This window comes from Pan paniscus, chromosome 3, assembly GCF_029289425.2.
Source record: "Pan paniscus chromosome 3, NHGRI_mPanPan1-v2.0_pri, whole genome shotgun sequence".
NCBI lineage: Eukaryota > Metazoa > Chordata > Mammalia > Primates > Hominidae > Pan > Pan paniscus.
In genome coordinates, this window is record NC_073252.2 from 42406171 (window position 1) to 42433367 (window position 27197).

A 27197-nucleotide genomic window follows, 5' to 3' on the forward strand; every position below is an offset into this window, starting at 1 on the left:
AGGTTGCAGTGAGCTGAGATTGAACCATTGCACTCCAGCCTGGGCAACAAGGGTGAAACTCCATTTCAAAAAAAAAAAAAGAATATTAAGTGCATCAACATCATAAACTTATCAAATTTGGGATATTTCACATTGATTCAAGGCTATTCTTTTTTTTTTTTTTTTTTTTTTTTTTTTTGAGACAGAGTCTTGCTCTGTGGCCCAGGCTGGAGTGCAGTGGTGCCATCTTGGCTCACTGCAAGCTCCGCCTCCCAAGTTCACGTCATTCTCCTGCTTCAGCCTCCCAAGTAGCTGGGACTACAGGCGGCCGGCACCACGCCCAGCTAATTTTTTGTATTTTTAGTAGAGACGAGGTTTCATCGTATTAGCCAGTATGGTCTTGAACTCCTGATCTGATGATCCACCCACCTTGGCCTCCCAAAGTGCTGGGATTATAGGCATGAGCCACCGTGCCCGGTCAAGGCTATTTTTAAATATACCTTCCATATTCAAATTTTTACCAGTTATGCCAGAAGTGTCCTTTCCAGCAGCTGTTTTTTTCCATTCCAGGGTCATACTTTTTTTTTCTTTCTATTTTTTTTTGAGACAGAGTTTCCCTCTGTCACTCAGGCTGGAGTGCAGTGGCGTGAACTCGGCTCACGGCAACCTCTGCCTTCCAGGTTCAAGCGAGTCTCCTGCCTCAGGTTCCCACGTAGTTGGGATTACAGGCGTGCACCACCATGCCTGACTAATTTTTGTATTTTTAGTAGAGACGGGGTTTCACCATATTGGTCAGGCTGGTCTCAAACTCCTGACCTCAAGTGATCCAAATGCCTTGGCCTGCCAAAGTACTGGGATTAAAGAGGTGAGCCACCGCGCCAGGCCCCAGGATCATACATTCTTTAGTCTCCTTTAATCTGCAACCATTCTTTGGTCCTTCTTTTTTAGTATTTCATGAGATGACAGTTTTGTAGAGTACAAGCCCCTGATGTTCCCCCAATTTTGGTTTGTCTGATTGTTTTCTTATGATTCGTTTCAAGTTATGCATTCTTGCCAGGAATACCACGGAAAAGATGTGTCCTTCTCAGTGCCACTTTGGAGGGAATACGCAATGTCAGTTCGAAAATGTTCATGGGCATTAGAATATATCTTTCATTGTTTTCCTTCTTATTTGTTAAAATGAAGACTACAGAGAATTTCTTACTTGGAAATTCTCCTTGAAAATCTTACTACATGAAACAATAGAGCCCTAAAACCTGCCATGTTTTTTGGAAAATGGTCATAGATTCTAGATTCAGCTTTCTAGTCTTTATCACAAAATACAATGGTGCTGATGTGCTTGAATGTTTCAATATCTCAGGTACTTCTCTAAGAGTCTTTGTTATCAGGAGAATTCAATTGTGTTGGATATCTGAGGGGGCTAATTAATGACCCTTCCTCTTCTACAGGCTCTTGACCAATTGAGATGCTGATCAGCTTTATTAGTAGCAATGCTGGAGAATGTGGCTAAGCCTTCTGCCTCCCCTTCCAAAACACAACCTTCCTTACCCTCCCATTCCTGACCTAACCATTCTCAGCCCATCTTGTAAAGGTGAAGACCTGACCAGGCCTGCCCAAAGAAGGCCCGATTTGACTGTTTATTAGCTGGGAGAGGAAAACAGTTATTCATCTCGTTGGGCACATGCAGATTTGTGAAGCTGAGCTGAGTGCAAATGTGAAGGAGTGAACCAAAGCTGGTCTCTGCTTCCTGGAGGAGGTCCTGCCTCCCGGATAACATGGCCTGTGCCTGCCCTGCCCTTTCCCATCTCTCTGTCACATGGAATGAGCCAGTGACAGAGGAGAGAGAGAAAGTACAGGTGTTCTCAATTCTCTCACCTAGCAGACAGGAGATGGTGTCTTCTCTGTGGTTTAGGTTAAGAACATGGGGGTGGAAGGAAAAGTGCTCTTCCTATGACATTGCCCACATTTATTTCTTGGGACACACCAAGTGGGAAGGAAAATAAGAAGTCTATTTGCAAAGTGAGGTCATCTTTCTGTTGAATGCTGCAGATTACCAGGGATGTTAACTTCCCTTTTTAACTATGGAAAAACCATTGAAGAGAGAAACATTTGTCACTTTGCCAACCTCGTTAGACAGTTACTGAGACAGTCTCTCCTGCACTGTTTTTTGTCTTTTTTAAAACATAGATTTTTAAAGTTACAAATTTTACAAAAAAATGATTTTCAGCTTTTTCCTCTGCTGCTCTGAGGCACCAAAGTTAACTGTTTCTTGCCCTCTGCCATTTTAACAAATCTATTCCCAAGTATCTGTGCCTCAAGCATTCATCTTTTAAACACATCATGATCACCTGGAGCCTCTTCACCCTTCCATCCCTCCTCTCCTCCTTGGTCCCAGTCTTTTGATATTCCAGCAAGGTCCTCTCAGCCAGGTCCTGAAGAGAGGTTAGCACTACATGAGGGGAAGATTTTAGGCATATGTGGATGTACATTTGTGTGCCTGTAATTTCAAAGTCCAATATAATGATTTAAGAATTCCTCATTTAGTCAATAAATCAATCGCATTTATTGTTCACTTATTGTGTGCCAAGGTTGACACAAAGAAGTACAAAGAAGGGTTCACTGAATTTAGAAAGCTTGAAAGAGTTTAGCTGGGTAGGCAAAATGAATAAAACCATTTGAAAATAACTTCTGAACTGTGTGGCCTTGACTGTGGGTACTGAGGTAGTCCAGAGAGTGGAAAGATGAATGTGGACTGGAGTATCTGGGGAGAGCTTCGTGGAGGAGGCAGCATTTGGACTGGGCTTTGAAGGACAGGTGGTGTTCAGCAGGTGCTGGATAGGGCCGGTGTCCTAGGCGCGGCTATGTAAGTCACACCGGCCTCCTCGCTATTTCTCCCGCACCGGGCTCATTCCTGACTCCGGCTGTTGCCTCTGCCTGGATGTTATCCCCATATCTGCCTAGCTTATGCCTCACCTCTGAGTCACTCTTCTAATGCCACCTGCTCCATGAGACTTATTCTGACCATCCTATTTAAAAATGGAATCCCCCTCTGTGCTTCAAATATCCCTTATTCTGCTTTTTTTTTTAATTTCTAAGATGTATTATTTAATTTTTTTTTTTTTTTGAAATAGAATTTTGCTCGTGTTGCCTAGGCTGGAGTGCAGTGGTGCCATCTTGGTTCACTGCAACCTCCACCTCCCAGGTTCAAGCAATTCTCCTGCCTCAGCCTCCCAAGTAGCTGGGATTACAGGCATGTGCCACCACGCCCAGCTAATTTTGTGTTTGTAGTAGAGACGGGATTTCACCATGTTGGCCAGACTAGTCTTGAACTCCTGACCTCTGGTGATCCACCTGCCTTGGCCTCCCAAAGTGCTGGGATTACAGGCATGAGCCACTGCGCCCGGCTCATTTAATTTTTAAAATGATGTTTGTTGTTTGTTTCCTGTCTCTCCGCCCCCAGCCTTTTCAGTTTCTAAGACATTTTATCATTTAATTTTTAAAATGATGTCTGTTGTTTATTTTCTGTCTCCCCCACCTAGAAGGTAGGTTCTATAAGGGCAGCAATTTTTGTCTGTTTTCTACCCCAGCACCTAGAAACTGGCCCAGAGTGGGTAATCAGTAAATACTTGTTGAATATGTGAATGAATAAAGCTATTCCTTTCTTTCCCATACATAGAAGTTGAGGAGAGAGGGGTTCCGTGGGAAAAAAAATCAGGTCATCCCTGTGAGCTCCAGACTTTTCTTTGCATGTCTAAAGGAACAGCTATTAAAGGGATGCGGCTCAGAGCTGGGCCTCTTTCTTATTTTCTGCAGGCCTGAAGATGTACAATTTGGAAGTAGGAAATGAAGGAAAGAAAGTAAGCAGTGTTCTGCATATTAATGTGACACGCTGACTCTGTTGAGAGAACAGCACTTTGAAATGTATGAGCAGTTAGAAAATGATGTCCCATCACCTTCCCAGGTTTAGATGGTGCAGATGAACTGCATTCCCTCCCTCCACCAGCTTGCCCAGCTCCTCTGCGGTAAGTCCCTCTCTACATGGTATCGCTGATGCTGGCAGCTGCACTTGGATGTCTTCTCTAATCTTCCCTCCTCTCCCTCACCCCCTGCTGCTGCCCTAGTCTTAAGCATCCCTGTCAATGGTGCCGTTGCATATGCAACTGCTCAAGTACCAAACCTCCCTGTCATCCTTGATTCCTCTTGTTTCCATTCCTCACATCTCACTCCCTGGCAAGTCCTGTGAGTTCTTCCTCCAACATATACTACACCCAACACTGTTGTTCACTGTCAGTCTCCAGCCAACTCCAGGTCCCCATCTTCTCCGCTCTGGATGCTCCCAGAGGCTCCAATGGATCTTCCCGCTTCCTCTCTTGCCCCCAAGAATCCATTCTCACAGATCGGCCCGAGGGAGTGCTTTCAGAGATGTAAAGCTGATCATGCCACCTTCCTACTTAAATCCCTTTCACATCTTCACATTGCCCCACAACAAAATCTAAACTCCTTCTGAGATGGTTTGGATTTGTGTCCCCGCCCAAATCTCAGGTTGAATTGTAATCCCCAGTGTTGGAGGAGAGGACTGGTGGGAGGTGATTGGAGCATGGAGGTGGATTTTCTCTTTGCTGCTCTCTTGATAGTGATTGAGTTCCCATGAGATCTGGTTGTTTAAAAGTTTGTAGCACCTCCCCCTTCGCTCTTTTCCTCCTGCTCCGGCCGTGTAAGATGGGCTAGCTTCCCCTTCTGCCATGATTGTAAGTCGTGATTGTAAGTTTTCTGAGGCCTCACCAGAAGAAGCCTGTACAGCCTGCAGAACCATGAGCCAATTAAACCTCTTTTCTTTATAAGTTATCCAGTCTCAGGTAGTTTTGTATAGCAGTGTGAGAATCCACCTGGGCTGGCTCTTGCCTGCTTCTCCACTTCATCACGTATCACACTCCTCCTCCTTCTCTGCATTGGCCTCATTTTCCTTCTTAGATGATGCAGAGCTCATCCTGCTTCTGGTCTTTTGCGCTTGCTTTTCCTTCTGTCTGGAATGATCTCACTCAGAGAACTGCTGACCCCTGTTTATTAGTCAGGTAACCTACTCAAAGAACCTTTCCTAACCACTCTTACAGTGCCTTCCCCTCCACAATCTATCTTCTCTGACAATAACTAGATTTTATAAGCAGTATTATGGATCATTTTGATTATACATCTACCTCCCTACATCAATGAAGTTCCAGTAGAAAACAACCCACTCAAATGGGATAGTTGAGGAGAGGCTGGCAAAGTGCCTGTTCACAAAGATGTGGGCAGGTAAGGGAACCCATCGAGGGCTGATGATGCTCCTTTTAACAACAACAAGAAACTCTTACCACCCTAGGCCTGAATGGGGCGGGGCAGTGAGCAGCTACTTGAGCCTGGAGAGAATAGCTACAGTTTATAAGAGAGCTTACCTGCCAGGGCTGTGACCCAGCAGGGAGGGTGTGGGGGAATAAACATGCAGACCTCACGCTCCTGCTTCAATCCAGTCTTCTGCTAGTGCTTCTCATTGGCCTTACCCAACCAGAGACCAAAGGGCAAGGCTGCCAGTGGATATAGTTCATAAAGATCAGTCTCCGAAGACACAGAGTAGGGTTGCAAAGAGGGGAGAGGGGATCTGGCCAAGCACACAGAAGATATCCAGCACATGCCTCTACTAGAATGCAAGCTTCACAGGAGGAGCAACAGTCCACAAAGTCTAGCAGAGTTCTTGGGAGGCCGAGGCAGGCAGATCACGAGGTCAGGAGATAGAGAACAGCCTGACCAACATGGTGAAACCCCGTCTCTACTAAAAATACAAAAAATTAGCTAGGCGTGGTGGCAGGCACCTGTAGTCCCAGCTACTCGGGAGGCTGAGGCAGAATAGCATGAACCCAGGAGGCGGAGCTTGCAGCGAGCCCAGATCACAGATCACACCACTGCACTCCAGCCTGGGCGACAGAGCAAGACTCCGTCTCAAAAAAAAAAACGTCTAGGAGAGTTCTTGACACACATAATAACACAATACAGGGCTGGGCGCAGTGGCTCACGCATGTAATCCCAGCACTTTGGGAGGCTGAGGCAGGCGGATCACGAGGTCAGGAGATTGTGACCATCCTGGTTAACACAGTGAAACCCCGTCTCTACAAAAAAAAAAAAAAATTAGCAGGGCATGGTGGTGGGCCCCTGTAGTCCCAGCTACTCAGGAGGCTGAGGCAGGAGAATGGCGTGAACCCAGGAGGCAGAGGTTGCAGTGAGCTGAGATTGCGCCACTGCAGGCCAGCCTGAGCGACACAGCGAGACTCTGTCTCAAAAATAAATAAATAAATAAATAATAAGTAACCGAATACAGGCTGGGCGTAGTGGCTCATGCCTATAATCCCAGCACTTTGGGAGGCCTAGGTGGGTAGATCACTTGAGGCCAGGAGTTCAAGACCAGACTCGCCAACATGGCAAAACCCTGTCTCTACTAAAAATAAAAAATTAGCCAGGTATGATGGCACACACCTGTAATCCCAGCTACTTGGGAGGCTGAGGTGGGAGGATCTCTTGAACCCGGGAAGCACAGGTTGCAGTGAGCAGAGATTGTGCCACTGCACTCTAGCCTGGGCAACAGAGTGAGACTCTATCTCAAAATAATAATAATGATAACCTAATACATATTTGCAGAATAAATGAAGGAACAGATGAGATTTTTTTTGTCTTTAGGGGATGTGTTTACTTAGCCCAACAGTTATTAGCTATAAAGTTGGGAGAATAAATAGATATGCCTTCAGTTTACACTGATGGGGTTGGTGAGGTCACACAGGGACTTGCTTTGCAAGGTCTGCGCCCTCCCTATCCTGGGCTGTGCTATTAATGTGCACCTAGGGGCTGGGCGTGGTGGCTCACACCTGTAATCCCAGCACTTTGGGAGGCTGAGGCGGGTGGATCACCTGAGGTCGGGAGTTCAAGACCAGCCTGACCGACATGGAGAAACCCTGTCTCTACTAAAAATACAAAATTAGCTAGGCGTGGTGGCACATGCCTGTAATCCCAGCTATTTGGGAGGCTGAGGCAAAAGAATCACTTGAACCTGAGAGCGGAGGTTGTGGTGAGCTGGGATTGTGCCATTGCACTCCAGCCTGGGCAACAAGAGTGAAACTCTTGTCTCAAAAAAAAAAAAAAAAAGCACCTAGGAGTCTCTCCCTTCCAGCCCTCCTCCTGGCTGAGGTGTTGCTGTGTACTTAACTACTGAGACTTGCAGAAATATACCTTAGATTGGGGCGTGAGAGGGGATTGATTTGGGACTGAGACCAATTTCCAAGAAGAGGGGCTGAAGTTTCCCAAAAGATGGGTTGAGACTCATGAGATGGAAGCATGAAGGAGGTACTTTAACAGGAATGTGCAAACCTGAGGATAGAAGGTTCCCAGGAAAGATTTTCTTTTGAGATGGAGTCTTGCTCTGTTACCCAGGCTGGAGTGCAGTGGCACAATCTCGGTTCACTGCAACCTCCACTTCGGAGGTTCAAGCAATTCTCGTCCCTCAGCCTCCTGAGTAGCTGGGATTACAGGTTCCTGCCACCACGCCCGGCTAATTTTTGTATTTTTAGTAGAGACGGGGTTTCACCATGTTGTCCAGGCTGGTCTCGAACTCCTCACCTCAAATGATCTGCCTGCCTCAGCCTGGGATTATAGGTGTGAGCCACTGCACCTGGACCCCAGGAAAGATTTAACTTCTCATATGAACCTCTGGATGGGGCACCTGAAACCTTTTAACAGCCTGTTATGCAATACTTCTTCTTTTTTTTATTTTTTTTGAGACGGAGTCTCGCTCTTTCGCCCAGGCCAGAGTGCAGTGGTGCTATCTCTGCTCACTGCAAGCTCCGCCTCCTGGGTTCACGCCATTCTCCTGCCTCAGCCTCCGGAGTAGCTGGGACTACAGGCGCTAGCCACCACGCCCAGCTAATTTTTTGTATTTTTAGTAGAGACGGGGTTTCACTGTGTTAGCCAGGATGGTCTCGATCTCCTGACCTCGTGATCCACCACCTCGGCCTCCCAGAGTGCCAGGATTACAGGGGTGAGCCACCATGCCTGGCGAAGACTTTTTCTTTTGAGTCAGGAGAGAGGCTATTAACATTAAAACCTTTTTTTTTTTTTTTTTTTGGGTGAGACGAAGTATCGCTTTGTCACCAGGATGGAGTGCAGTAGCGCGATCTCAGCTCACTGCAATCTCTGCCTCCCAAGTTCAAGATATTCTCCTGCCTCAGCCTCCTGAGTAGGTGGGACTACAGGCGCGCACCACCAGCTAATTTTTGTGTTTTTAGTAGAGACGGAGTTTCACCATGTTGGCCAGGATGGTCTGGATCTCTTGACCTTGTGATTCGCCTGCCTCGGCCTCCCAAGTGCTGGAATTACAGGTGTGAGCCACTGCACCCAGCCTAAAACCATTTTTATTCATGATGATATGCCAAGGGTCACTGCATGCATACTTTCATTAAGGGATAATAAATATTATATGCAGATTTGTTATTAGGAATTCCTCTTGATGCTTCCCAATAGATTTAATGAGAGACTTGTCCTTTTGTTTAAGATCTAATGGACTTTCACCTGGGCAATGTCTAATGGAGCTTTGTCACAGACAGAGGCCTAATGGAACCTTTCTTGGGCAAAGAAAGGTTCATTGTGGGCATCTCAGTCTTTGCCTGGGAAGAGGTTAGAAATGATGGGCTGGGAAGAGAGGAAAAAGGAGAGAGGAGGGGAAGAGGGAGATGGAACAACCTTTTCAGGAAGGGGAGATAAATTTTACATGTCTTCTTTGTGCTATTTCATGTATATATTTTCATTTATTCCTTACAACAATCTTATGATGTTGGCAGTATTATTGTTTCCTTTCTAGAGATTGGTAGACGGAGACCCAAGGGATTAAGTATGTTGTCCAAATCACATAGCTGAGAAGTTGTGGAAAAGTCCCCTGCCCCTACGCTTATACCTCTCAAATCCTTTTTTCCCCACTAGAAAAAATTAGATTAGCTATAAAGAATTGGAATGAAAGGGTGCCGGGAACTTGATTGTGACATGGAGGAATTTTCCTTTCCTTCCCCTTTGCCTTGACTTTCCTCTGCTACAGTAGACTATTCCCTGAACCAGCTTCCAAAAGAAAATGAAGGACTGATGGGGCCACTGAGCCCAGAAGGTCCGGGAGGAAGGGAGAGACTTCTGGCTGTGAGTAGCAAAGGGAGCTGGTACCTTTTGGCTTCATACTCTTTCTAATATGAAGAACATGAAATCTGTTTTGGGTTTAAGAAAAATCTTAAGAAAATTTTCTGCTTTTAAAGAAGGGACAGTGAATTAGGGTGAAAAATATCTTCCTAACCCAATTATGTCAACAATGTTTAGGAAACAATATGGATAATGCACTGGTGGGTACTCAAGAGTGAATATTGCATAAATCACCAGAATGATAATCATTTCTTAAATTTCAAAAAGGAGACAGGAGAGAACATTCCTTTTTTTTTTTTTTTTTTTTTTTTTGAGACAGAGTCTCACTCTGTCTTCCAGGATGGAGTGCGGTGGCGCGATCTCGGCTCACTGCAAGCTCCGCCTCCCGGGTTCACGCTATTCTCCTCCCTCAGCCTCCTGAGTAGCTGGGACTACAGGCGCCCGCCACCACGCCCAGCTAATTTTTTGTATTTTTATTAGAGACAGGGTTTCACCGTGTTAGCCAGGATGGTCTCGATCTCCTGACCTCATGATCCTTCCGCCTCAGCCTCCCAAAGTGCTGGGATTACAGGCGTGAGCCACCGCGCCCGGCTATCTTAGTGAACACAGAAATATTGGCTCACAGGATTCTCCCCATTGCATGATGTTTTTGCAGTCAGAAAACACCCTTTGTGTAAAGGAAACTGGGGGTGGGGTAGGAGAGGAATATGCTGACCCAAGACCTTTCTAAATTAATGGATGAAAAGGAGAAAGAAAGCATGAGAGGAAAAACTGTTGGGAGAAAGCTTAGGTCTGTGCAGAAAGAAACACAATGGCACCGTTAGACGTATCTGAATGATATCTAATGTTGAGGATGCATTTATCTACAGTCTGACAGTGTCCACAGAGCACAAGGCAAGGGAAGCCAACCCATTTGTCATGACACTCTTGTTCTATGCTCTACCACATTGCCTTTGAAGTCTAAAGAAGATTCCGGCTGGGCACAGTGGCTCACGCCTGTAATCCCAGGACTTTGGTAGGCCGAGGCGGGTGGATCACCTGAGGTCAGGATTTCGAGACCAGCCTGGCCAACATGGTGAAACCCCATCTCTACTAAAAATACAAAAATTAGCTGGATATGGTGGCGCACCCCTGTAATCCCAGCTACTCAGGAGGCGGAGACAGGAGAATCTCTTGAACCCAGGAGGTGGAGGTTGCAGTGAGCGGAAATCACACTGCTGCACTCCAGCCTGGGCGACAGAGCGAGACTCTGTCTCCAAAAAAAAAAAAAAAGAAGAAGATTCCTCTGGTCCCAAACTAAGCCAGCACTTAATAGTTGCAGCAGACATTGCTAATGTTTCCAGTTCTCCCCTCCTAAAACATACAGAGGACTGTGATTTCCTGCCCCTCCACTAGTTGGATGGCACAACGTGACTCGTTCTAGCCAACATGCTGGGAATAAAAATGACGTGTGTCACCTCTGGGGAAAGCATTTAAGAGCTGGTATGTTACCTTCCATCTTATTTTCCCCACCATGGTGAACCAGGAAGGATCATGTAGGGATGGAGACACCCAAGATTGAAGCCTGGAATGGTGAGCCACCACATGGAGGACGAGTGTCCCCAAGAACAACCTGAGCCTGTTCTGAAGCTGGGGTTGAGGTACTTACAATTCTTGTGTCAGGATCATTTAGAGGCAACCAGAATTTCACCCCTTCCCCATGAAGATGGCTTCCTCTTAGTAGGGAGTCTGATATGAGGCTGAAATGGATTTAGTGTGAACAACAAGTAAACGATCGTGGTGTCAACACCTTGAGATTATTTGATGATGATGCCCAGCCTAATTTAGCATATAATAGCAGTATGTGGGTAAATACACGCTTACATTCCCAGAGAAAGTCAAGAGGAATGAACAAAATGGGCTGTTGGTTCTCATTCTAATTCTATTATATCTTCCAATATAGACAAATTACATAGAGAATAGGAGTTCAGGCCTGGCGCGGTGGCTCACGCCTGTAATCACAGCACTTTTGGAGGCCGAAGCAGGCGGATCATGTGAGGTCAGGAGTTTGAGACCAGCCTGGCCAACATGGCGAAACCCTGTCTCTACTAAAAGTACAAAAAATCAGCCAGGCCTGGTGGCGCACGCCTGTAATCCCAGCTACTTGGGAGGCTGAGGCACAAGAATAGCTTGAACCCAGGAGGCGGAGGTTGCAGTGACCCATGATCATGCCACTGTACTCCAGCCTAGGCGACAGAGTGAGACTATGTCTCAAAAAAAAAAAAAAAAAAAAAAAGAGAGAGAATAGGAGTTCAAGGGTGACTCCTCTCCTCTGCCTGTCCCCACCAGCCACTAAGCTGGGGCACTTGTAACCTTGGCTCTTAGGGACCCCTTGTGGTTGCCTCTTAGGTCACTGCTCACACTCAATCTCATTGGCACTCAGTGTTCAAGCTCCCCTTACCCAGGGTCTGACAGCATGTCCTTCCCAGCCCTTGCTGTGCACTGTCAGCCATTCCATTTTGTTCTGAGGATAGGGTGGAAGTACTTACGATTCCTGTGTCAGGATCATGGATAGGACAACCAGAATTATCCCCCTGTGAAGATAGCTTCCTCTTAGCATGGGATCTGAGAGCTTGAGGCTGAAAGAATCTAGTATTCTGGATTGTCTACATTGTGTCTCCGGAAGAGGGGTTCGTGTGTATGAGAGGTAGTAAGAGGAAGGACAGCCCACCTTTCCCACCACACTGAAAGACAAGAAAATAAGACTTATATTTGCATCTCTGGCAGGCCCCTTTGGACACCCAGTAAATGCCGGTAATGATGGCGCGTGACTTCTCATTTACACGGTCTCTTTTAGTTTCTGCCCTAACCTGAATGTGGTGTCAAGGGAACTATTAACGGCTGCTATTCAGGGACATGTGACTTGGTATTTATATATTACCTGCCCACTTCATAAAATGTTAATGAATGTTTGCAAAGCTCTTTGAAATACTCTGGTGAAAGGTGCAACATTAAGTGAAAAATATTATTATTATTATTAGAAGGTAATAGACAGCTTTGAGTGATTGGTCATAAGAATAATTGACATAGCATTAAAAGAAGTGCCAGAAATCATCCAGACGGATTCAGCTTCTCCAGCCCCATCAGCCCCCACATTACATATATTACACTGTTTCCCTGACACCCATTCTAATAACCATATAATTCACACATTAAATCACCACTTCTAGGGAAAGGTTGAGCTCACTCATAGCTCTATTGATAGTGACACTGAGAGGGTATTAAATGTTGAAAGGTCTAAAATGGAGCAGAAGTGCTCTTAGATGGAGAGGTCAGATCCAGTTGCTGAATGGCCACCACATTTAAGAGGGTGTGAGAGAGGAAGGAGTCAGAAACACTTTGGAAATAGAGAGGAAACTTTAAAATAGATGTGCGATTAGAAAGCTATGAAAACAATAAAAATCTAAATAAGATGGGCCAGTATCTGGCAATAGTCTTTATTTATTTATTTATTTATTTATTTATTTATTTATTTTTATTTTTTTATTTTTCAAGATAGAGTCTCACTCTGTCACCCAGGCTGGAGTGCAGTGGCGCGATCTCGGCTCACTGCAACCTTTGACTCCCTGGTTCAGGTCATTCTTTTGCCTCAGGCTCCTGAATAGCTGGGACTACAGGCACATGCCACTACGCCTGGCTAATTTTTGTATTTTTAGTAGAGATGGGGTTTCACCATGTTGGTCAGGATGGTCTTGATCTCCTGACTTTGTGATCTGCCCGCCTTGCCCTCCCAAAGTGCTGGGATTACAGGTGTGAGCCACCACACCCAGCCAATAGTCTATTTTTATCATATACTCTCTCTGATTTGAAAAATAGTGGTGCACAAACAGATTATGCTTTTCTAACTCCTTAAATATGGAGTTGTTTAGTATTTCTCAGTCTACTGCATAAAATTCAGTGTCCATCAGGGTTGGCAAATTGGGTTGAACTTATTTGCTAACCGTAGTAGGATGACAGTAGCCGCCTGAAGTCCAGTGATGAGAACTGTGGGGCTCATTTGGACTCAGCAGGACAGACTGCTGTGATCCATTAGCAATGTCTGCCCCTCGGAGGGGAAGGGAGTGGGTGGCACGTATGTAGGCTAGGCCTGACCAGGTGTGAGGGTGAGTGAAGAGGGCAGTTTGGACTCAGTTCATGGTTGCTCTTGTTCTGACTTACAATCAAAGCTGCTAAATAGCAATGTAAAGGATTTACTCTTGATAAAGGTTTAGATGGAAAGAAATGGCTTCTCTCTGCCTTACTTTCTCATGGAGGATCAATTCAGTCTGGTGGCCTTGGCAGCCTGCATGCAGGAAGATGACCCCAGGTCACACAGAGTACAGAGAACTGTGGGCCTATGTCTCTTATGCCCTGGCTACATCAGCACTTAGAGACAACTTATGCGACCTACTAAGGCTTTCATTCTGTCTCTCTGCAAGCTGCATCTCCCAGGCCTAATGACTGGGTTATGGGACCTTTGCTGCAGGGTCTGAGGATTCTCCATTTACATCCACTACCCATGGGTAGGCCTAACGATGACTCACCACAAACCACACTGTACCACACAGTGCCCATGCCACATCGTGGCTCTCAGAATGGCAACCAGGAGATCTGTGAACCTCATTTGGATGCAAAGCTGCTTCTTGAAGTCTAATTGATTGTCATAAAGAAGTTCATATGTCAAACAATTTTGTTTCTAGAAGTTCGGCATTTTCTGATTTTCATTTGGCTTAGAAAAGTGGCATCGCCTCAACATGGTTTTATCAGCGGAGAAAGGAAGAAGTGGGGGCAGCTAGCTCTTTGGGATCATTTTCTCAATAAACGTTCATAATAATGGTAATTGCTAACATTTATTGAGCACTTGCTATGCATGAAACATTGTCCATTTTATAGACGAAGATGCTGAGGCTTAGGAGAGGTTACTTTCTCAAGGACACACAAATAGAAAGTTAAGATTAGATGCGAAACCAAGCCAGTTGGACTGCAGCACCTACACCCTCACTCCCTGCTCTGCACTCCTCCCAGCGTTGTGCAGGTATGAATAATAGTTCCAGCAGATAAGGCCAAATTCTTTTGATCCTGCCTGGAGGGTCTGTTAAACAGTCTTCATAGAGAACTAAAATAAAATATTTTGGTTGTCCATTCTCATCCTTTTATCTCACATGTGACCTTCGGATAATGTGACCACTGCAAATGTCATATTTACAGATTATTCAAAAGGTTTAAAATATTGGATAAGATTTCCCCTCTACTTTTCATTATTTGATTTAGAAAAAACTCATAATGAGACAAAAGAAATTGGTAATCTCTAACATCAATAAACTTTTACTTGATGCCAGATGTCTCTTTTATTTAGGTTAATATATAGAAGCAATAGATATGTTAATTCTCTTCCTCCTTTAGGTGATATATTGTCGTTTAAACTACAAGAGTTCAGTATCCACTCTTATTAGCATCTTGGATTCTTTGTCAGTTGATTTTACTTTGTTGCCGAAGCAGGCAGCCTCTCACGTAACTCTGTGTTCTTGGGTTTTATTGCTAGAAATGCACTGAGCACTTTTATAGTTTTACTGTGCATTCTCTTCAAGGCAAAATTGTTATGTCTATACTGATATGCACTGTGTATAGGACATACTATTAAAAATCAACTTGTCACTGAGGAGCCTGAATCTGGGAATAGAATTACTAATGTTTCAGGATTCTAGTGAGGATCATGGAATAAAATTTGGTGATTTCAAATTTGGGTTATGAATGCCATTTAGCCATGTGAGGTTAAAATGGTTGAAATTTGGTAGTATAAAAAGTCACCGGTTTATTAAAAATGGGTTTTTACCAGGACTCTCCTTTGTTCCCTTTGGTCAATTCCATTAGAAAATCATTAGCTGTTTACATAAATAATTGCAAACTGCTAGCAGGTAATGTGGAGATCTTAATCTTTTTTTTTTTTTTAAGTGGAACTTAAATGTATGTTCAGATAAATTTTTCTCTTCTTTTCTCCCATCCGCAATCCCTGCCCATTTGCCTACTTTAGACAGACAGCAAGAAGAAACAAAACCAGAGGAGAAGAATGGAGCTGGATCGTCTGTGAAGACCCTGCCAGGCTGCAAAGAAGCAGCACTCGTAATGCAGAGAATGCAGCTGGAGGAGCTCTTTGATTTAACTGTTGTTACTGAAATCTGTGCAGCATCAAGTGACTTAGAGCAGGAAGTTATCTTAGAATTCTGGAAAGATTCAAGGTGATTAGACAGTTGAGGAGTGAGAGTTCAAAGCCGGTACCACTCATTTCAGGCAAGGTTTGGGCAGTGACATAAATCCTTAGCCAAGAGCTATGATAGTCTCCTTTAGGCTCCTTGAAGATAGGAGGCAGATCTTAATCCTTTCTGCATCTACAGTGAATTGTATAGAACAACAGTAGGTGCTTCATGAATAGCTGTCAGATGATGGCTTTGTATATCACCAAAGGATGGGCCTCTCTGTCCCCTTGCAGCTCTGGTGCTCATGGATTAAATTGTTTGGTCCCTTTCAGTTCTTTCTATACCTGGCTTATTGGATACTCTCAACCACATAGTTGGAACCCTCCTTTTCCCATGCAGTAGTGTCTCCCATAAAGACTTTTTGTCTAGATTCTGTAACTTGTCAGCCATTTTTGATTACAAGAATGGTTCCTATTCTATTATTTAAGACTCATGCCTCTTCATTTTTAAAATTCAGTTTTATGTGTGATTCAGATCTTGAGCCCTCCCCTCTCTCCTGCACAGGCTAGTGCTGTGTTCTAAATGTTTGTTTCCTCCTGAAACTCGTATGTTGAAACCTAATCTCCAATGCAACAGTATTAAGGAGTAGGGTCTTTAGGAGGAGTTCATTTGCCCCTTTCCCCATGTGAGGACACAGCTACAGGCACCATTTATGAAGCAGAGAGCGAGCCCTCACTGGACACCAAATTTGCTGACCTCTTGATCTTGGACTTCCCAGCCTCCAGAACTATGAGCAATAAATTGCTGTTGTTTATAAATTACCCATTTGTGGGCAGGGTGCGGTGGCTCACAGCTGTAATCCCAGCACTTTGGGAGGCTAAGGCAGGCAGATCATGAGGTCAGGAGATCAAGACCATCCTGGCTAACATGGTGAAACCCTGTCTCCACTAAAAATACAAAAAATTAGCCGAGCATGGTGGTGGGCGCCTGTAGTCCCAGCTGCTGGGGAGTCTGAGGCAGAAGAATGGTATGAACTTGGGAGGCGGAGCTTGCAGTGAGCCGAGATTGGGTCACTGCACTCCAGCCTAGGCGACAGAGCAAGACTCCGTCTCAAAAAAAAAAAAAAAAATTACCCATTTGCCAGAGCAGCTCAAAAAGATTAAGACAGCTACAGTTGTGGCTTTAATGACTTCAAGTGTGTGTATGTGTGTCTGTGTCTGTCGATACACATGATGTGTGTGTGTAAGTGTGCATGATATGTGTGTGTTGGTATACATGTGTATAACTGTGTGACTTTGTATAGGTGTAGGTATGTGTGCACGTGACTATGTATTTATGGCCAGGAGTTGGTCTGGTTTTCAGACATCTCCTCCCTCTTCTAAGAACTAACTTCTCCAAGGAACTGGGGGAGGGGGAAGAAAAGGGCGAACATCTCTCTGCCGTCCTGCACAAGTTTGCATGCTCCACTTGATTGGCTGTGTTGCTCTTTTTTCTCAGTGTCTGTGTAGGAGTGATATGGATGATGGTCATTGTCATTTTCCACTGACTAGGGACTCGCTTTCAAGTAGTTCCCCAAGTATTAGCAGGTCCTTTCAAGATACAGTTGGATCTTGCAGCAGTCCCCTGGCTGGTTCTGTTCCACTGCATTTCTCATTGTCCTTCCTGTGGTGACAGTACCTTATCTTTGCTATCATCTGGAGCTAACCCAGTGCAAGATCCATCCTCTATACCTTTCTCCTCCAGAAATTCTTGGCTTCCTGTTCCCTGGCAGTCTCACGCCTGCCTCTCCTGCCCTGTCATGTCACATCTCCGTAATTCTCTTTTACATGGTCACAAGCACTGATGACAGATCATCACATCTTCTAGCTATGCAGTCATCTAACCAAGGAATGAAAGGCTGATCTCCTCTTCCTTCAGTCATTCCTGTCTTGACCAGTGAGTCTCTTGAGGCCCCTGATTGGATGAGCAGAGGGGATAATCTCAAACACTTCACTCCCCCTAGCGCCACATCCTTGCTCTAAATACCCACTTTATACTGACTGGGGGATTGCAAGGGAGGCAGTTAGTGATAGGGCAAGTCCAGAGGTACTTCTTGGTACTTCTCATAAGCTCTGGAGTGAGATGACCAGCCCGAAATAATGGCATACTTAGAATGTGACAGATTAAGTACCTTTGGTCCTAAGTGTTGGGCCTTAGCTGCAATTCTAAGACAATAAGAAAAGTCCTGGTATATTTTTACACAGACTTTAGATGTGCATTCTAACTATTTGTAGCCAAACTACCCTTACCTAAAAAAGAGCACAACATAAGAACTAAAATGAGAAGCAAAAGGTAGATAAAGAATAAAATGAAACAAATACAAAATGAAAAGCAAAATATTAATATGTTATTTAGTACAAATACCATAAACTTGGTTCCCTTTTAATGATAATAATAGATTATTATGTGCCAAGTACTTACTGTTCCAGGTACTTGACATGAATGATCTCATTTAATCCTTGCAACAATACTATAAGTTCATTTATTTTATTATTATTATTTTTGAAATGGAGTCTTGCTCTGTCGCCCAGGCTGGAGTGCAGTGGTGCGATCTCAGCTCACAGCAACCTCCGCCTCCCGGGTTCAAGTGATTCTCCTGCCTTAGCCTCCCAAGTAGCTGGGACTACAGGTGCGCACCACCACGCCCTGCTAATTTTCATATTTTTTTTTAATTAGAGACAGGGTTTCACTATATTGGCCAGGCTGATCTCAGACTTCTGACCTCATGATCCGCCCACCTCGGCCTCCCAAAGTACTGGGATTACAGGCGTGAGCCATCACGCCTGGCACAATAAGTTCATTTATTATTAGCATTGTAAAGATGAGCAAATGGAGACAGAGAGAGATAACCTGCACTTGGATGCCAAAGAGTGCATCAGTAACAAATATAGTAAAAAGATATCAAGTTGCTTTTCCTAATTAGCACTCTATGGGTGTGTGATGGTTAATTTTATGTGTCAACTTGACAAACATGGGATGCTCAAGTGTCTTGTTAGGCACTATTTCTGGGTGTGTCTGTGAGGGGTTTTTGGAAAATAATAGCATCTGAAACAGACTTAGTGGAGCCTATTGCCTTCTCCAACGCAGGCGAACAACATCCAATCCACTGAGGGGCCTAAATAGAACAAAAGGCAGAAGGAGGGAGGATATTTTTCCTTCCTGCCTTCTTGCTTGAGCTAGGACCTTGGTGTTCTCCTGTCCTTAGAGTGGGACTTATACCATTGGTCCCCCTGGTTCTTGGGCCTTTAGACTCAGACTGAAATTACACCATTAGTTTCCTGGGTCTCCAGCTCATAGACAGCAGATTATGGGATGTCTCAGCCTCCATAATTATATGAGACAATTCTTCATTAAAAATATGTATATGTATATGCATATATTCTATATATTATATAATATGTACATGCATATATATTATATATAATATGTGTATATAATTTTGGTTCTTTCCAAAGAACCTATTACAGTGTGCCAATTTCCAAAACAGCTTTTAGGTCACTGTAGCAAAATCTAAAAATTTTACTTGTTTAGCATCAAATCCTTCCGAGAGACAGTGCGAGTGTAGTGGTTAAGAGCATAGATTCTGGAACTGGACTATATGAGAGCAAATCTCAGCTCACCTTCTACTAGCTGGGTGGCCATTTATAGCTAGGGTTCCACCACCTCAGTTTCCAGTAAGTAGTGTTAATATTTAGCCTAAAGGGTTGTTGGCAGAATTAAGAGAATTGGTATGTCTAGAGACACACTGTCAAATAAAAGTAGTGTGTGAGGTGTAGATGTAATTTAAAATTTTCTAAAGTAGTTACATTAAAAAAAAAAGAAGGAAAAAGAAACAGGTGAAATGAATTATAATAGGTTTTACTTAATCCAATATAGGCCTACCTCATTTTATTGTGCTTCACAGATACTGTGTTTTGTTGCAAACTGAAGGTTTATGGCAACCCTGCATCACACAACTCTATTGGCACCATTTTTCTAACAGCACATACTTACTCAGCAACTCTGCGTAACATTTTGGTAATTCTCATAATATTTCTAACCTTTTCACTATTATTATATCTGTTATGGTGATTTGTGATCAGTGATCTTTGATGTTACTATTGTTTTTTTTTTTTTTTTGAGACATTGTCTTACTCTGTCGCCCAGGCTGGAGTGCAGTGCTGCAATCTCAGCTCACTGCAACCTGCATCTCCCGGGTTCAAGTGAGTCTCCTGCCTCAGCCTCTCAAGTAGCTGGGATTACAGGCATGTGACACACCACACCCTGCTAATTTTTGTATTTTTAGTAGAGACGGGGTTTCACCATGTTGGCCAGGCTGGTCTCGAACTCCTGACCTCAAGTGATTCACCCACGTCAGCCTCCCAAAGTGCTGGGATTACAGGCGTAAGCCACCACACCCGGCCACTATTATAATTGTTTGAGAGCACCACGAACCGTACTCTCATAAGATGGGAAACCTAATTGATCAATGTTATGTGTGTTGTGACTGCTCCACCAACTGGCCATTCCTCCATCTCTCTATCCTTTACCTTGAGTCTCTCTATTCCCTGAGATACAACAAAATTGAAATTAGTCTAATTAATAACCCTATAATGGCCTCTGAGTGTTTAAGTGAAAGGAAGAGTTGCATGTCTCTTACTTTAAATCAAAATCTAGAAATAATTAGGCTTAGTGAGGAAGGCATGTCAAAAGCCAGGATAGGCCAAAAGTGAGGCCCCTGTGCCAGTCAGTCAAGATGTTAATGCAAAGAAAAAGTTCTTGAAGAAATTGAAAGTACTACTCCAGTGAATACATGAATGATAACAAAGTCAAACACGCTTATTGCTGATACAGAGAAAGTTTGAGTGGTCTGGATAGAAGATCAAACTAGTCACAACATTCCCTTAAGACAAAGCCTAATCCAGAACAAAATCCTAACTCTTCAATTCTATGAAGGCTAAGAGAGGTGAGGAAGCTGCAGAAGAAAAGTTTGGAGGTTGGTTCATAAGGTTTTAGAAAAGAAGCTGTCTCTATACCATAAAAGTGCAAGGGAAGCAGCAAGTGCTGATGTAGAAGCAGCAGCAAGTTATCCAGAAGATCTAGCTAAGATCAATGATGGGCCGGGTGTGGTGGCTCATGCCTGTAATCCCAGCACTTTTGGAGGCTGAGGCAGGCAGATCACCTGAGGTCAGGAGACCAGACTCCAATATGGTGAAACCCCGTCTCTACTAAAAATACAAAAATTAGCTGGGCGTGGTGGCGGGCGCCTGTAATCTTAGCTATTTAGGAGGCTGAGGCACAAGAATCGCTTGAACCCAGGAGGCAGAGGTTGCAGTGAGCTGAGATTGCACCATTCCACTCCAGCCTGGGCAACAGAGTGAGACTTTGTCACCAAAAAAAAAAAAAAAAAAAAAAAAAAAAAAAAAAAATCAGTGATGAAGGTGGCTACACTAAACAACAGATTTCCAATGCACACAAATCAGCCTTCTATTGGAAAAAAATGCCATCTAGGACTTTCACAGCTAGAGTGGAGAAGTCAATGAGTGTTTTCAAAGTTTCAAAGGACATGCTGACTCTCTTGTTAGGGGCTAACGCAGCTGGTGACTTTACGTTGAAGCCAATGCTCAGTTGCTATTGCAAAAATCCTATGGCCCTTAGGAATAATGCTAAATCTACTTTGCCTGTGCTGTATAAACGGAACAAATAGCTTAGATGACAAAACATCTATTTATGGCATTGTTTACTGAATTTAAGCCCACTGTTGAGACCTACCACTCAGAAGAAAAGTTCGCTTTCAAAATACTACTTGTCATTGACAATGTACTTAGTCACCCAAAAGTTCTGATGAAGATGTACAGGGAGATTAATGTTGTTTTCACGCCTGCAAATATAACATCCATTCTTCAGCCCACGGATCAAGAAGTCGTTTTGATTTTCAAGCCTTATTATTTAAGAAATACACTTCGTGGCTGGGCACGGTGGCTCATGCCTGTAATCCCAGCACCTTGGGAGGCCAAGGCAGGCAGATCACAAGGTCAGGAGTTTGAGAACAGCCTGGCCAACATGGTGAAACCCCATCTCTACTAAAAATACAAAAAGTAGCCAGGCGTGGTGGCACGCACCTGTAGTTCTAGCTACTCAGGAGGCTGAGGCAGAAGAATTGCTTGAACCCAGGAGGCAGAGGTTGCAGTGAGCCGAGATCGCGACACTGTACTCCAGCCTGGGTGACAGAGCAAGACTCCATCTCAAAAAAAAAAAAAAAAAAAAAGAAATACATTTCGTAAGGCCGTAGCTACCACAGATCATGATTCCTCTGATAGCTCTGGACATAGTAAATTGAAAACCTTCTGGAAATGGTTTACCATTCTTGATGCCATTAAGAACACTTGTGAATCATGGGAGGAAGTCAAAATATCAACATTAAGAGAAGTTTGGAAGAAGTTAATTCCAGGCCTCAAGGATGACTTTGAGGGGTTCAAGACTTTAGTGGAGGAAGTAACTGCAGATGTGGTGGAAATAGCAAGAGAACTAGAATTAGAAGTGGAGCCCGAAGATGAGACTGAATTGCTGTAATCTCATGATCAAACTTGAACAGATTAGGAGTTGCTTCTTATAGATGAGCAAAGGAAGTGGTTTCTTGAGATGAAATCTACTCCTGATGAAGATGCTGTGAACATTGTTGAAATGACAATGAAGGATTTAGGATATTTCATAAACTTAGTTGATAAAGTCGTGGCAGGGTTTGAGAAAAATGACTACAAATTTGGAAGAAGTTCCACTGTGAGTAAAATGCTATCAAACAGCATCACATGCTACAGAGAAATCTTGTGTGAAAGCAGAGTCAGTTGATGCAACAAATTCATTTTTGTCTTTTTTTTTTTTTTTTTTCTGAGACGGAGTCTTGCCCTGTAGCCCAGGCTGGAGTGCAATGGCATTCTCTTGGCTCACTGCAACCTCCACCTCTTGGGTTCAATGATTCTCCTGCCCCAGCCTCCTGAGTAGCTGGGATTATAGGTGCCTGCCTCCACACCCAGCTATTTTTTGTATTTTTAGTAGAGACAGGGTTTCACCACGTTGGCCACGCTGGTCTGGAACTCCTGACCTCGTGATCTGCCCCCCTCAGCCTCTCAAGGTGCTGGGATTACAGGCATGAGCCACCATGCCCGGCCCCATTGTTGTCTTAATTCAAGAAATTGCCAAAGCCACCTCAACCTTCAGCAATCACCACCCTGATGAGTCAGCAGCCATCAACATCAAGAGAAGGTCCTCTACCAGCAAAAAATTTGACTTGGTGAAGACTCAGATGATTGTTAGCATTTTTTTAGCAATAAAGTATTTTTTACATTAAGGTATGTACATTTTTTTTTTTTTTTGAGACAGAGTTTCACTCTGTTGTCCAGGCTGAAGTGCAGTGGCGTGATCTTGGCTCACTGCAACATCCACTCCCCTGGGTTCAAGCAAGTCTCCTGCCTCAGCCTCCCAAGTAGCTGGGATTACAGGCACCTGCCACCACGCCTGGCTAATTTTTGTGTTTTTAGCGGAGACAGGGTTTCACCATGTTGGTCGGGCTGATCTCGAACTCCTGAACTTAAGTAATCCGCCTGCCTTGGCCTCCTAAAGTGTTGGGATTACAGGCGTGAGCCACTGTTCCCAGCCTAAAGTATTTTTTACATTAAAGTATGTACATTGTTTTTTTAAAACATAATGCTATTGCACACTTAATAGGCGATAGTTGATAAAGCAGTGGCAAGGTATAGACTGCCACTGCTTTACACTAGACTAGTATAGTATAAACAATGTTTATATGCAGTGGGAAACCAAAAAATTTATGTGACTTGCTTTATTGCAATATTCCCTTTATTGTGGTGGTCTGGAACCAAATCTGCAATATCTCTGAGGTATGCCTGTATATATGAAATACTATCATATCGATGATGCATAATTAATATAAAGTTATTAATGAAGCCAGGCACAGTGTCTCACCCCTGTAATCCCAGCACTTTGGGAGGCTAAGGCAGGCAGATCACTTGAGGCCAGGAGTCCGAGACTAGCCTGGACAACATGGTGAAACCCCATCTCTACTAAAAATACAAAAATTAACCAGGTGTGTTGGTGGGTGCCTGTAATCCCAGCTACTTGGGAGGCTGAGGCAGGAGAATCGCTTGAACCCTGGTGGTGGAGGTTGCAGTGTGCAGAGCTCCTGCCACTGCACTCCAGCCCGGGCAACAGACCAAGACTCCATCTTAAAAAAAAAAAAAAAAATTAATGAGGTATTTTAGATTCTTGTTCTTGTTTTGTGCCGAGTTTTTGGAATCTGGTGTGCATTTCACACTCAAAACATGCCTCAATTTGCACAAGTCTCATTGCATATGCCTAGTAGCCACATTTGGCTGGTGGCTGCCCTAGCAGAGGCACATGGAGAGTGTTATAGGAGGGTTAACTATTATTTTACCTTCCAATTTTTAAAAATTGATTGATTCTCTTTTTCTCCACTGCCACACCTTAGACCAGTTTTTCATCACCTTTGCCTGGAGAAATGTATTAGCCTCCTCACTTGGCCTCCCCACATTCACTAGCCACAGCTCCCTGCCATCTATTCTTCATTCTGATGTCCAGGAATTCCTTCCAAAATACATGTCTGGTGGTATCCCCGCCCCAGTGCCCCCGAGCCTTCCTTGAACCACTCTCCTGCCTCTCTGGCCTTCAGGCACTAAGCTTCCTTCAGCTCCATTCTCCTTCATCAGTCCTTGGAGATGCCCCATTCATATCTCCTTTCTCCTTTCTGTCTGCCTCAGGAAGAATTTCCTAGTGGTTTCCAGTCCCTTGTCAAATGACTTTGTTAAAATGCTGTCATACAATCATATTTTTTTTTCCAAAGCTCTTGTCTCTACTTGCAATTTTGCTTTCATTCGTGGAATCAATTAATTAGCCTGTCTCCTGCCCTTACTAGACTGTAAATTCCTTCAGGGCAGGCAATGGATTTGTTTTATTCACCATTTTATCCCCTCCACCTAGCCCTATGCCTGGCATCTTACAGGCTCTTGTGAAATAATTTGAATAAATAATTGAAATCAGCAAATATGTAACTATTGTTACAAGACCTTACAAAAACAGAATGAAGGGAATTTAAAAAATTCCACATTTTAGGAGAGAAATGCCACATTGTCAGCTTTTAGTTTAATTTAAAATTGTAAAGGGTAAGAACAGAGGGATTCTAGAATAGAATAATGCACCATGTAATAAGATTCAGAAAACTTCACAAACATGGAAATATGAACATTTAGACTGACATAAGGCACAGGCATGAGCAGACTGTGCCCTTTACCACCCCAACCGTATAAAATAAAAGGAGATGGGGAAGAGGAAGGAATATTGTGGGCCATATTCTACTTCTCTCGTCCTTGAAAACTTAAGTATTTGATGGGCATAGAGAAGTCTGGGCGGTAAAGACAGAATGATCCCCCTCTAATACAGGTTTAGATGATAGTCTTGCTTCCAAATATTCTGTACTCTTTTCTCTGTAACAGTTGAACTATCATGGAAATTCCAGTATTTCAGCAAGTCAACAACATATACTTATGTTTTCCGTATGCCATGTGCTAGGAATACAGTAGAAAACAATATAGCTGTCATCTCTTTTATAGTGTGGATTTAGGGATGTTATTAACCTCTTATTTCCTTCCCTCTTAATTCTATGTTAGTTGAGCTCAGATGCCAAGAACTAGCTGAGGATTAAAGTACCATGTCAGGACATGTAAGACAAGTGACAGTAAAGGTAGTTCAATGAATCTCACTAATAAGATAAGAAACTCATTCTTCCCTAAAGAGAGGGAGAGAGGGTAGTGACAATGGAAAGAAAGGGAGAAGAATGCTCCCACATTTCTCCTTCCTGGAGTGTGGAGTGGATAACTGCTTCTTTCTAAGAAAACATGAAGAATCCATGAGAACCTCCACTCACTGCTAACATCAAGCTTCTGGCTCATCAATTGAGTAGAGAGAGAACACCAGAAAGAGGAGTAGGTTGGAGTGAGCCAGAGAGAGGATGAATTTCTATTTTGGATGAGCTACATCCTGGTACCGTAATACATTCATCCCAAAATCTCAGGGACTTAACCCCACAAAGGTTTAGTTCTTACTTCTTGTGCACACGATGTCTGTTAACGCGTTTGCAGCAGCCTTCCAAGCAGTGAAATAAATCCACTCACTTTCATCTTGTGGTTCTGTTACCCTCACCAGGGCTTCCAGATTGCCAGGAGCTGTGAGATCCTTGGCATTCACAGCCTTTGCATGGAAGGGACGTATATCTCTCTTATTCACAGTCCATTGTGCAGGGCTAGTCACGTGACTTTGCATAACTGCAAGAGGGCTTGTGGTGTTATTCTCTGTGTCCAGGAAGGAAGACAGCTGGATGTTAGTGAGCACTAAGAATGTCCATCACATAAATGGTGCATTTACAGTATCTGTGAAATATCCAGGTAGAACTATCCCTTAGGCAGTTGGATAGATGGGTCTGCAATGGCACATCTCAAATATGTTGGTGCATAAGACTCATCTCCAGGACACTGTAAAAGATTCAGTTTCCTCAGTCCAACTCAGAGATTCTAATTCAGTAGGTCTGGAGTGAGGCTCTGGAATCTGAATTTCCAGACTCTGTAGAGACCATAATTTGATAAACACTTGTCTAGAAAATTTGGCATTACATGGATGGTTCTAGCTGCCACTCAGGGAGAGGCAATCATCTATGGAAAGAAGAGAGCGGGGTGAGAAAAGGAAAAGGAGCAGACTGAGGCCTGGGAAATACCAAGGGGTGAGTCTGTTTCAAGAATTAGGATGGGCTGCCCATTTACGGCAAATGCTGCTGAGAGGTCTTGTAAGATGAGGACTGAAAAGGATGCATTGCCTTTTTTTCCCCCTGAGACAGACTCTTGCTCTGTCGCCCAGGCTGGAGTGCAGTGGTGCGATCTCAGCTCACTGCAACCTCCGCCTCCCGGGTTCAAGCAATTCTCCTGCCTCAGCCTCCTGAGTAGCTGGGATTACAGGTGCATGCCACCACGCCCAGCTAATTTTCGTATTTTTAGTACAGATGGGGTTTCAGCATGTTGTCCAGGCTGGTATCGAACTCCTGACCTCGTAGTCCCTCCGCCTTGGCCTCCCAAACTGCTGGGATTACAGGCGTGAGCCACCATGCCCAGCTGGATGCATTGTCTTTAATGACAAGGAAGTTACCCATAACCTTAGCAGGAGCTGGACACCAGGTCCTGTTTGTTGAAGAGTGGGTGGGAATAGACCACCTGTGTGGACCATTCTTCAAGGATGTTTGGCTGTAAAGAAGAGGAGAGAGGGAGGTACCTGAAGTGGGTGGGGTGTGATCAGAGGAACTTTTTTTTTTTTAATTCTTTAAGTTTTAGGGTGCATGTGCACAATGTGCAGGTTAGTTACATATGTATACATGTGCCATGTTGGTGTGCTGCACCCATTAACTCGTTATTTAACATTAGGTATATCTCCTAATGCTATCCCTCCCCCCTCCCCCCGGAACTTTTTAAAAATGTAAATGAGACTGGAAAATGATTAAGTGCTAATAGGAAGGAGAAGTTGAAGAAAGAGAAGACAAGAGATCCTCACTAGATTTCCTGAGAAGACAGGAGGGGATGGAATATTGAGAACACTTTGGAAGGATTTGCTCTAGCTCGACAGGGGAACACTCCTTCATCATCAAAGGAGGGAAAGAGGAAATAATGGTTTTGGGGTGCTCACTAGAATCACCTAGGAAGCTTAAAAATGTATATA

The 27197-nt window shown here is 43.9% G+C and overlaps 1 long non-coding RNA gene across 2 annotated transcripts in view; it reads left to right on the forward strand.

Moving 5' to 3' along the window:
- LOC129397588 (uncharacterized) overlaps positions 1 to 27197 on the forward strand; it is a 49650-nt gene that overhangs the window by 6710 nt on the left and 15743 nt on the right. The window contains exon 2 of one of the 2 annotated variants that reach the window (XR_008625133.2): positions 15227 to 15431. This is a non-coding gene — a long non-coding RNA (uncharacterized LOC129397588). Of the gene's footprint in view, positions 1 to 14847; positions 15432 to 27197 lie in introns of those variants that run through there. The other variant, XR_008625132.2, reaches the window with a different exon arrangement.